The sequence below is a fragment of the Drosophila persimilis genome, unplaced genomic scaffold, assembly GCF_003286085.1.
Source record: "Drosophila persimilis strain 14011-0111.01,24,50 unplaced genomic scaffold, DperRS2 tig00000191-arrow-pilon, whole genome shotgun sequence".
Lineage (NCBI taxonomy): Eukaryota > Metazoa > Arthropoda > Insecta > Diptera > Drosophilidae > Drosophila > Drosophila persimilis.
The window spans coordinates 1,888,683-1,899,793 of NW_020825298.1; the positions used below are offsets into that span (position 1 = coordinate 1,888,683).

The following is an 11,111-nucleotide window of genomic DNA, read 5'->3' on the forward strand; positions in this document are numbered from 1 at the left end:
CGTTTATACCAATTGATAGTATTAGATTTTAGCTTCTGCCTTTTTCAATGCACTATCTATATCCAATAGATAGACTCCTCAAATTCGTTATTTTTTCAATATTTAAAGCTTTTACTTTCAGTTGCGAGCTTTCCATTTACCCAAGACACACACCACACAAAGCTGCATCATCAGTAAGGCTATCCCGCTCTAGCGCACAGCTATACATATATATAATATATGCTGCAAAACTATGGTCATCTCGCTCTCGAAACAACTGCGGCGACAAAAATTTCTAAAAAATGGCCTGCTAAAACCGCTGCGCGCCTGTTAAATGACGCGCGATACAACAAATCGCACTACACAAATTTGAGGCGGAAAAAGTCGCAGCCATCGAGCAAACCGTGTGTGTGCCAGTCAGTGGCTCAGTGTGTGTGTCTGTGGTGCGAGAATTTTTGCTGCTTGCCGCATTTTTCTAACGCCAAACACTTACGTGTCTCTGCCCCAAAAGACTGCTAACCTGTTGAGCAAAATGTGGGGTAGGTAGCCAGGCCAAGGCCCCCACTCTCATGCGCCGGCGAGAACTCAATCAGACACCAATCAGGCCCAATTACAATTGTGATTTCCAATAGGCTCGGGGACCTATCATCGAATGCAATGGCCAAAAACAATGGCCAATGCGACATGATATTCGAACTCCACCCACATAATTGGGGGGCTTTGAAAGGAGAGGACCATTGCTACATTGTATATTTGTACTGTTGCGACTGTATACATATATGTATGCGACTGTTTGCAACATAAACCTGTTCCTTGGCCCTGTTCATGTTCTTGCAGCACCAACTTGTCGAATAAAAGATCGCTTCGATTGCAGTTCCAGAACTTTTTCCCCCTCTCTGCCATTTGTTTAATAGAACTTATTGGTTCCCGGTTTCGGTCCGTCGTTTTGGGCCACTTTGGCCAGTAATGGTTTTATCCCTCTTTAAAGCATTTCTGGTTGGTCTGCGCCCGTCGCACCAGTCACAGTAAACAGCTGACGCCAGCCTTGACGCGCTATCATTTAAAAGCAAGAGGGAAACGAAATAGTTGGAAGTATCAACTGTAAGATACCTGGTAGTCAGGGGAGGCCATAGATAATTAGCTGTACATTTTGCGAGTACATAAAGAAAGATAAAGATTCTATACACTAAGAGTAAAGTCGATTATAAATCAAAAGAATCAATGGAATGGGAAACACTTCCTCCATGACTGTCGCATATATTCCAACGAATACAACACACCCTTGTTCTGTGAAATTACCCAGTATAACAATCGCAGCTGTGACGGCAGCCAATAAGAGCCGCTATCCAACTATGTGAGGGCAACCACCATCTGCATGTCGCTGTGCGCCTGGTATTCGGTTTCTGCCATTCGACCAACACAAATTTTTCGAACTCCCGCATGCAGGCACTGGTCGACCAATAAACTGTATAAACCCACCAACCGAAGCGGCGACGAATAAAAGAAGCAGAAGCAGAAACCAGGCACAAACGCCCGCATCCATCCGCATCGCTTCGCAATTGGAAACGTCACGTACGGGCGGGCGTCCCAGCGGCATGAATTTTCAGACTCACTGCCAAAGTGTGTGTGAGTTTGTTTATCTGTGTGCCGTGTGGTGTGTATCCGTGAGTTTTGTGTTTTCATTTTCGTTTGGATTCGATAGAGCACGTCTCCTCCATCTGCGGGTTTATGTTGGCCTGGCTGAAATATCGGTAGTTTTGCTGGCCGCGTGACATCGCCATTGATTGGAATCGGTATCGATAAAGTACATGATGTTGCACTCCCCGATCATCATTTTTTGGCCATTTGAATGTAAGACTGATCGAGTCAGGCATCTCTCGGATATCATTAAACGATTTATGGCGGAAAGCCATGGGAAACTCTTATTTTAAAGCTTTTTCTCAAGAAACAGAAGCACGAGATTGAATAAACTGAAGCAATTGTGACGGCATTGTGTTGTGCATTCCTTGTGATGATCGGAGTATTTTCAACTGTATTTAAACTACAGATGTAATTTAGTAAGAATAAGAGAATGTTGTAATAATTCTTATTATTTTGATAATCGCCCTATAGCTTCGTTTTCTATTCGCTACTAAAAGTTATCTGGGTTACTCAAAGGCAGTGACTTTCCTGCATTCTCTATTTGTTCAGACAAGTAAATATTTATTTGCATTATCCCGCATTTTTAGTCAGTTTCAAGGGAAGTTACATAACCATAGCAGATATCTAATCGTAAGGCTGTAACGGAAAAAAAAACTTGAGAATACGATAAGTTCCATGGCATATGTATAAAAAACTTAATACTTTTATAGCTTATAAGCACCGGCAATGATCCTTCTGTAATTTCAAAGGAGTTTTAATGCAATGCCGTATCGCATTATACACTGTCTTCTCTTTCTGTATATAAATTATTAGCTGTATAATATTACCCTGTATCTACGACTGTGCACTGTGATTTCTCAGTATACATTTCTTTGTTGTTTTTACCTCTGTTGGAACTCATATTTGTCTCTGTCTGTGTTACGAACCTTTGTTTTTCTTTGGGGCAAGGCCGGCTAGCCAGTCATCCCAGGGCTGGATACTTCCCAAGCCCTCAGGTCGCACAACAACCAACTGATTGGACATCTCGAACAAAATGAAACAACAAAAATAACCGACAAAAAAAAACTGAAAAAAAACGGACTCTACTCGACAAACAACATTACAGTCTTCCCTCAACACAGACTTGGACCAGGTCGAGGTGTCGATGTTTTACCCCCGACGCACCCACCCTACCTGAGATCTGAATCACACGTTCCGGATCTCCCTGCCATTGGCAAAAGCCTTACCCTCTCGTTGCTGTGGCTCCTCTTCCCCCCATACGAAACGCTTAACAATTCATTTCTTCGTTATAATTTTCACTTCATTCCCTATTTTCACACGATATCATTTCTAAACTAGGCCTGCCTATTCATCCCCCCCTCATCTTAGTACTACTGGCGGTTAATAAATAATTAGATTAATAGGAATAAATAATATAATAAATATAAATAAATAGGTTACATATATATAATAAATATGGACGGACTTAAATTACATATACTTATAACTAGAGACGTCTAACAAAAATAATTAATGGGAGTAAATAAGTTGATGTGCTTTTTTTCTTCTCCCTAAGTGGGCGAGGGTCCCGCACTACGTGGCCAGGTCTGATCCTTCGAGACCAGCAGGAAAAACAAGCCAGGGTGGCGGAGCTGTGACCTATTCCTCTTATGCTTCCTGGTCCTGGTTCCTGGTCTTTCCCTGATCTGGATCCCCTGGAATCACATTTATTTATCTTTTATTCATTTTTTTGCAGGGTGATGGCCACTACTCCATCCTCATCCCACTCACTTTTTCTTTCAGAACACAAAAAAATCGCTAAGTCACTGTGCCCGGCGCGCATGCTCCTCCGTTGCGGGAATTTTTCTTTCTGACCCCCCTCTTGGATGTTCTGTTTAATGCTCCCGGCTGCCGATCCCCATCGCTCTCTCTTCTATCGCCCTTGAACTAGGTTCAAGGGCATGGCCTGATTCGGGCTGCTGGCGGCTCTCTTTTCTTTTGGGTGTGGGTGAGTTGCTTCGGGACTCCGTTATGGGATGAGATCGGAAATCCTCTCACAACGGCTCCGGAGAGCGCGCGGAACTCTAACTCTCCAGGACCAGGTGGCCACTCTTCGCTAACCTTTCCCCTTAAATTTTGGCCCTGCCACTCTGTTCAAAAAAATACCTTCCTCTCAGCGCTTCTAGGGTCTCGCCTATCGATATCTTCGCATGCAACACCTAGCGAAAATTCGAGCGACCATGGCCGCGGAGAATTATTCGCAAACATCGAAGAGCTACACCTTCACCAAAAATGCTGGCATTCTCGGACATTACAGTGCCTAGGAGGATCTTGCAGCGCCCAACGTAGGCTTACACCCACGTATCTGATAATCCTTAAGTGAGTGTTTTTAACTCTGAAGTCCCCAGTCTGCAATTTTCGCTACAATTTTAGGTCTTTGGCGTGAAAAATCCCCACCGGCCTCCCCGACAGATCCTCCAGCTCGTAGGCGTTATTCCCTACTGGACGTACGACTCTGCATTTTAGAAATTTCCGGGCGAACTTGGCGTTGTAGCTTTTGCCAAAGTCGCTGAGGGTGAAGTTGCGCCTGTAGACTTCTTGGCCAGGTCTGGCGAAAAAGACTCGGGCCCGTTTGTTATAACGCTGGCTGCTCCGCTCATACGCTTGGTGTAGGCTGCGTTTAATTTGCTCGCGAATGAGGTGTCGCTTATCCGCGGGATCTAATGCGTGCACTTCGTGTTCCGTCAAAGACTGCAGCTTCCTCGCCAGCTTATAGCAGTTCCCATTCAGGAACATCTGCTGTCCAAATACAGCGAAGAACGGCGTGACGCCTGTGGCTTCGTGCACGGAGTCACGGATTGACACTTCGATCTCCGGTAGGTAGATGTCCCAGTCCCTGTGATCCTTCTCCAAATACGTCCTTATTGCAGCGAGTATCGTCCGATTTACTCTCTCGGCTGCATTGCTTTGCGGCGAGTATACTGCTGTGCGCATGTGTCGGATCCCGAAGCCGCTGACCATGTCCATGAAAGTCTTCGACAGGAACTGCTTTCCGTTGTCGGAGTGGATCACCTCTGGCACCCCGAATTTGTAAAAGACCTCTTGCACCAGGAATTGAATGACGTTCGCCGCGGTCGCCTCTCTCATCGCCTTCAAGAAGGTGAATTTCGAAAAGTGGTCTACGACGACGAAAATCCAGGCCTGTCCCCTTTTCGACCTGGGATACTTTCCAAGGAAGTCTATGTAGAGCTTTTGGAATGGCCTTTCCGTGGTTACTTCCTGACCGATCCCGACTTGGCTCCGGTAATTGGGTGCTTTGGATTCCTTGCATTCGGTGCAGCTTCGGACGTATTCCCGCACTTGTGCCGTCATCGCCGGCCAGTAGTAGTGCCTTTTTAATCTATGCAAGGTCTTCTTCATTCCACCGTGTCCAGCTGTGTGGTCTTCATGGGCCTTTGCGATGAGGGTTTTCGTCAATGCCGCGGGAATCCATAATTTCCACATGGAACCTTCCACTTGGTCGTCGATTTGCGCGAAGGCCATTCGCTTGAATACTAGGTCCCCGTCTATTCGCAGGTCAGGCAATACTTCTTTGTTCCTGCAGATTTCTTCTTTCAGCTCCTGGTATTCCGTTGACTTGAATTCCGTCGTCTGGAATCCGAGGATTTCCGTTGGGTCTAGAATCACCTCCTCGATGCAGCGTGATAGTGTATCCGCCACTATATTTTCGACTCCCTTGCGGTGTTCGATCTCAAAATCGAACCTCTGCAGCCGCAATGACCATCTCGCTAGACGCCCATTCAGGTCCTTGAGTGACATTAGCCACTTGAGGCTGGCGTGATCAGTAATTACCGTGAACGGCATCAATTCCACATATGGCCTGAATCTCTCTATCGCCAATACCGCAGCTAAACATTCTTTCTCCGTTACAGAATAATTTATTTGGTGTTTGTTCAGCTTGGAAGAAAAGAATGCCACTGGACGCTCTGCTTTGTCGTCATCCAGCTGGAAAAGCACTGCTCCCACTCCAAAATTTGAGGCGTCGCACTGGATGTAAAAATGGCGTTTGAAGTCGGCATGGACTAATACAGGAGCCGTGGTGAGGGCCTTTTTCAGGGATTCTATGGCCGCCCTCGCTTCCGTTGGCAAGGAAAACTTCCCGCGCGCATGCTTCTTCAGAGCATCTGTTAACGGTACAGCGATGGTTGCGAAGTCCTTGATGAAGCGCCTATACCATCCTGCGGTTCCTATGAAGCTCCGTAGCTCCTTCACTGAACTCGGGTTCGGGATCTTTTGTATAGCCACAACCCTATCGGGATCCATTTGCAGCGTGCCACCTCCGATGATAAACCCTAGGTATTTTAGCGACTTAAAACAGAATTTGGATTTTTTTAAGCCTATCGTCAAATTCGCTCTTTTCAGGCACTGGGCCACCAATCGCAGATACCGCAGATGCGTCTGGAAATCCGGGGCTATCACCAAAAGATCGTCCAAATAAACGAAAACGTTTGATCGGAGCTGAGTTGGAATTACCTTATCCATCACTCTGCATAACCTCTGGGCAGCGTTACACAGACCGAAGGGCATCATCACGAATTGATACAGCGGACGGCCTGCGACGGTAAATGCGGTGCACTTCCGGCTTTCTGGGTCCAGTTTAATCTGCCAGAATGCGAATTTGAGGTCGACGCTAGAAATGTAGTATGTCTGGTCAATCCTGGATAGTATACCCTCGATACTAGGAAGAGGGTAAGCATCTTTTACGGTGAGTTGGTTCAGTTTCCGCGCGTCCAAACAGAATCTATTTTTGTTTGGCTTTCGCACCACCGTCGTCCGATTGCTCCATGGACTATCGCTAACTTCGATCACTCCTAGCTCCAGCATTTTATCCACCTCGGTCCAGATCACCTCCTGCATCGCTGGGGATTGAGGGTAATGCCGATCTTTAAATGGTTCTGCGCCCTCGATCAACTGGATCCGATGCTGCTCTACCGTCGTTGTTCCCAATCCGGCATCCTCATAGGTCAGAAACTCCTTCTTTACCTTCTCCAGCTCTTCGGTTTCCGTGTCTTCCAGGGCCCAAGCTTCCACTTCCACGTCCTCCGGGCGATGTTCGGCGTACTGGCTGATTTGTGACATTTGGATCTCGCCTACTTGGACCTCGCTGGATCTACTGGACTCTTCTCCGAGGACTGTGGGAGCCAGCGCGAAGGATCTCCAGAAATCAATGCCCAAGTACATGGCTTGCTCTAGGTACGGGCATACGTAAAACACGATCTCTTTGTTCATTCCGTTATATCTTACGCAGAGTTTGGTTTTGCCGATTATGGACCTGTCTTCTCCAGAGGCTGTCTTGATGATCGAGACATAATTGTCCATTTCCACCTCAAGGTCGGCAAGGAGTTCACGGCTGCCCTTTCCTAAGACACTAACGGATGCCCCAGTATCTAGGAGTCCAGCAATCCGATGTCCTCTTATCTGCACTTCGGCAAACACTCTGGGATCGCGTCCTGCTCCTCGTCTGACTGCCTCGGCCACCTCTTTGCGAGTCTGTCGCCTTTCCTTAAATCTGGAACGGGCCTTTTGGAGTCTACGACTGACACCGCGCATCCCCTCCAGCTGCCTGTCATCAAAGATCTGGTTTCGAATTTGTATGTATCTCCTCATCCTTTCTTCGGCCGGTACAAACTTCAAACTATTTTTATTTAATTTATTCGGGCTATTATTCTTAAATTCTATATTAATTAGTGGACCATCGTTCATTTCTTCGCGGGCTTCTGTCCCGAGCGCTGATCTCCCGCTTTCATCATGCCCGCTCGTGCGTTTCCCGAGCAATTGGGACACGTTGGAGTAAACATTTCTGGTTTCCCGCAGCGGTAACAGAATATTTTGCGTTCCTTCGCCACGCAGTCTCGGAATCCGTGGTCGAACTGGCCGCAATTCCAGCAACACAGCCTGGGTTTGTTCGCCAGGTGAGTTTCTTCCACCATCCTTGCTTCGTCTTCATCCAGAAACTCCGTTTCCGGCTCTAGCTCCTCCACTCGCTTCCCGGCTGATTGGAATTTCGGCACAGGACGGAACGTCGACTTCTGCTCGCGTCCGCGAAAGTGGTACTCCACTTCCAGGCACTCTTCCCTCAGCTGCTCCACGTTCCGGACTCGGATCGCGTAAACGTAGCGGGCGATCTCATCATCGAGCCCCTTCTTCAAGACTCGCACCATTTCGGACTCAACCAAAGGTGTGGTGAGTCTAGCTGCCAGTCTGCGCATCGCTCTAAAATACTCTTCCACAGATTCGCCAGATTGTTGTCTTCGCTCATGCAAGGTGCGTAGCCGCTCGAACTCGCCACCCACTGCTCGGAACCGGGACACCAACTCGTCCTTCAAATCCTCCCATCCTTCCGGAGGCCGTTCTCGGACAAATTGCCAATACCACTCCGCCGCTTGTCCTTTGACGAGATGGTGAAAGTTGTCAAGGACCTCGTCCCACGACCGTCGGTTCTGCCTACGGAGGAACTCGACCCTGAACACGAAGTCCTGCACCGTCATCTTATTTGGATCTCCATCTCCGTCGAAGTGGATTTCCCATTTGTCGACGCGCCCCCATCTCGCTCCTCTCCAATCATCTCTCCTTTCATATGGTGGCAGATCTGTTGGACCTCCGCCGTCTCCTGATGTCTCCCGTCTCTGCCTTCCAGCACCTGGATCCTGGTCCGCATCGGCTATTCCTCGGCGCCAGTTCTGGCTCAACCTCGCCGGCTTCCTTGGAGGCGACTGTGAATTCCATGCGTCATCGTCCTTGGGTCTTTTGGGCATGGTCCCTGTGTTCGGCTTCTGCCTGAGGTGAGCTAGAGGCTGCTGATCGCCATTATTATTATCGTTGTTTTCACCCTGGTCTCTTTCCAATCTCAGATCTTGGATCAATTCCACGTTCTGGCGCAGAGGCGCCATCACCTCTGTTATGGCCCCCATCAGCTCCATAAAGCCGCGACGGATCTCCTCCTGCAACGTCCTACTCAGGGTATCTGCCATGCTGCCTCTCCACGTCTCCTGTGCTTGCGCTATGGCGACATTTACTCCTGAGAGAATCTCGGAGGGCAGTGCGTTCGATTGGCCTGGCAAATTCCAGCTGTCGTCTTCACGCCCCTCAGCGCCCTGTGTGTCCCCGCCTTGCATCTGTCCTTGGAGGTTACCTGGTGGAGGAGTCCTGCGAGTCATTTTCAGCTTAGACCGCAAGTTGTACGCGCTCATCAACCTAGCCCTGTATTTCCCTACCTCGAACTATCCTAATTATCTTTTTATTCAATACAATTAATTATCTACTCTTCTTTCAGAACAATCGCATAAACATTACCTATAACGCCAACTCACTGATCTTCAGCACAAAAACGTTTAATACGGCAAAAACACTAATAAGGGGTAAAGGAACCACAACTACTACTAGGGCCAACTCTGCACATGGTGTTCTACGTCTTTTCCTGTCCAACGTCTAGAATTTGGCGAGCGCTGTTGACTGATCTTATCTTCCTTGAAAGATTAAGAGTCAAGGGCGCTCACTTCCCTACAGTCGCTGTTTCCGCCTACTTCCCTACTGAATGTTCGTTGCGGGATGTTGTAGCTGCTCCGAGTGCAACGCGTGGCCGACATCTGTCCCCACGGGCCACTCAGAACAAAAAATCTCCTTGAGAATCTACTCTCCCGACTCCATCCAGCGGTAAGCAGGGGAAGCGAAAAACAGAAATCTTTCTGACCATTCCTAACTTCGGGTATTTCTTTTTCTTCAGGTTCTCCTTTTGCACACCAGGCACCGGGCCGGTTGCTAACTGGCTTTTGGATTCTCCTCTGCCAGTGCCAAACCAAATCCCCTCTTGAGATTGCCTGCTCCCCGTTGTCAGATAAGTGCCGAAACATCAAACATCAAAAAAAACTATTTACTTTGTGGATTTTTTTCTTGCATCCTCAGGTCCCCCCGCGCCGTGCTTCTGTGAGCCAACTCGTCGAGTCCCTCACAGGCCACCGGAACACCGATGGACCCCGGATTGCAGAATACCACTCGAGATCTATCTTCTCTGCTGGATATTTATAATTTCTTCGACTTCCGTATGATTCGCATCCGTACTCTCCCTCTTTGATGGTCGAGCCAGGACTGCGAGTCCACTTCCCTGTCTCAGATTGGGCGCCATTATTGTTACGAACCTTTGTTTTTCTTTGGGGCAAGGCCGGCTAGCCAGTCATCCCAGGGCTGGATACTTCCCAAGCCCTCAGGTCGCACAACAACCAACTGATTGGACATCTCGAACAAAATGAAACAACAAAAATAACCGACAAAAAAAAACTGAAAAAAAACGGACTCTACTCGACAAACAACATTACAGTCTTCCCTCAACACAGACTTGGACCAGGTCGAGGTGTCGATGTTTTACCCCCGACGCACCCACCCTACCTGAGATCTGAATCACACGTTCCGGATCTCCCTGCCATTGGCAAAAGCCTTACCCTCTCGTTGCTGTGGCTCCTCTTCCCCCCATACGAAACGCTTAACAATTCATTTCTTCGTTATAATTTTCACTTCATTCCCTATTTTCACACGATATCATTTCTAAACTAGGCCTGCCTATTCATCCCCCCCTCATCTTAGTACTACTGGCGGTTAATAAATAATTAGATTAATAGGAATAAATAATATAATAAATATAAATAAATAGGTTACATATATATAATAAATATGGACGGACTTAAATTACATATACTTATAACTAGAGACGTCTAACAAAAATAATTAATGGGAGTAAATAAGTTGATGTGCTTTTTTTCTTCTCCCTAAGTGGGCGAGGGTCCCGCACTACGTGGCCAGGTCTGATCCTTCGAGACCAGCAGGAAAAACAAGCCAGGGTGGCGGAGCTGTGACCTATTCCTCTTATGCTTCCTGGTCCTGGTTCCTGGTCTTTCCCTGATCTGGATCCCCTGGAATCACATTTATTTATCTTTTATTCATTTTTTTGCAGGGTGATGGCCACTACTCCATCCTCATCCCACTCACTTTTTCTTTCAGAACACAAAAAAATCGCTAAGTCACTGTGCCCGGCGCGCATGCTCCTCCGTTGCGGGAATTTTTCTTTCTGACCCCCCTCTTGGATGTTCTGTTTAATGCTCCCGGCTGCCGATCCCCATCGCTCTCTCTTCTATCGCCCTTGAACTAGGTTCAAGGGCATGGCCTGATTCGGGCTGCTGGCGGCTCTCTTTTCTTTTGGGTGTGGGTGAGTTGCTTCGGGACTCCGTTATGGGATGAGATCGGAAATCCTCTCACAACGGCTCCGGAGAGCGCGCGGAACTCTAACTCTCCAGGACCAGGTGGCCACTCTTCGCTAACCTTTCCCCTTAAATTTTGGCCCTGCCACTCTGTTCAAAAAAATACCTTCCTCTCAGCGCTTCTAGGGTCTCGCCTATCGATATCTTCGCATGCAACACCTAGCGAAAATTCGAGCGACCATGGCCGCGGAGAATTATTCGCAA

General features: G+C 47.8%; 2 long non-coding RNA genes across 2 annotated transcripts; both read right to left on the reverse strand.

Annotated features, from left to right (window-relative positions):
• Window positions 1-2,894: 2,894 nt before the first annotated feature.
• Window positions 2,895-3,974, reverse strand: LOC113565716. The gene is made up of 2 exons (XR_003408738.1): window positions 3,391-3,974; window positions 2,895-3,314 (listed from the first exon to the last, which is right to left on the reverse strand). It is a non-coding gene; the product is annotated as an uncharacterized LOC113565716 (long non-coding RNA).
• Window positions 3,975-10,142: 6,168 nt separating this feature from the next.
• On the reverse strand, window positions 10,143-11,002 carry LOC113565717. The gene is made up of 2 exons (XR_003408739.1): window positions 10,639-11,002; window positions 10,143-10,562 (listed from the first exon to the last, which is right to left on the reverse strand). It is a non-coding gene; the product is annotated as an uncharacterized LOC113565717 (long non-coding RNA).
• Between the last annotated feature and the right edge of the window lie 109 nt (window positions 11,003-11,111).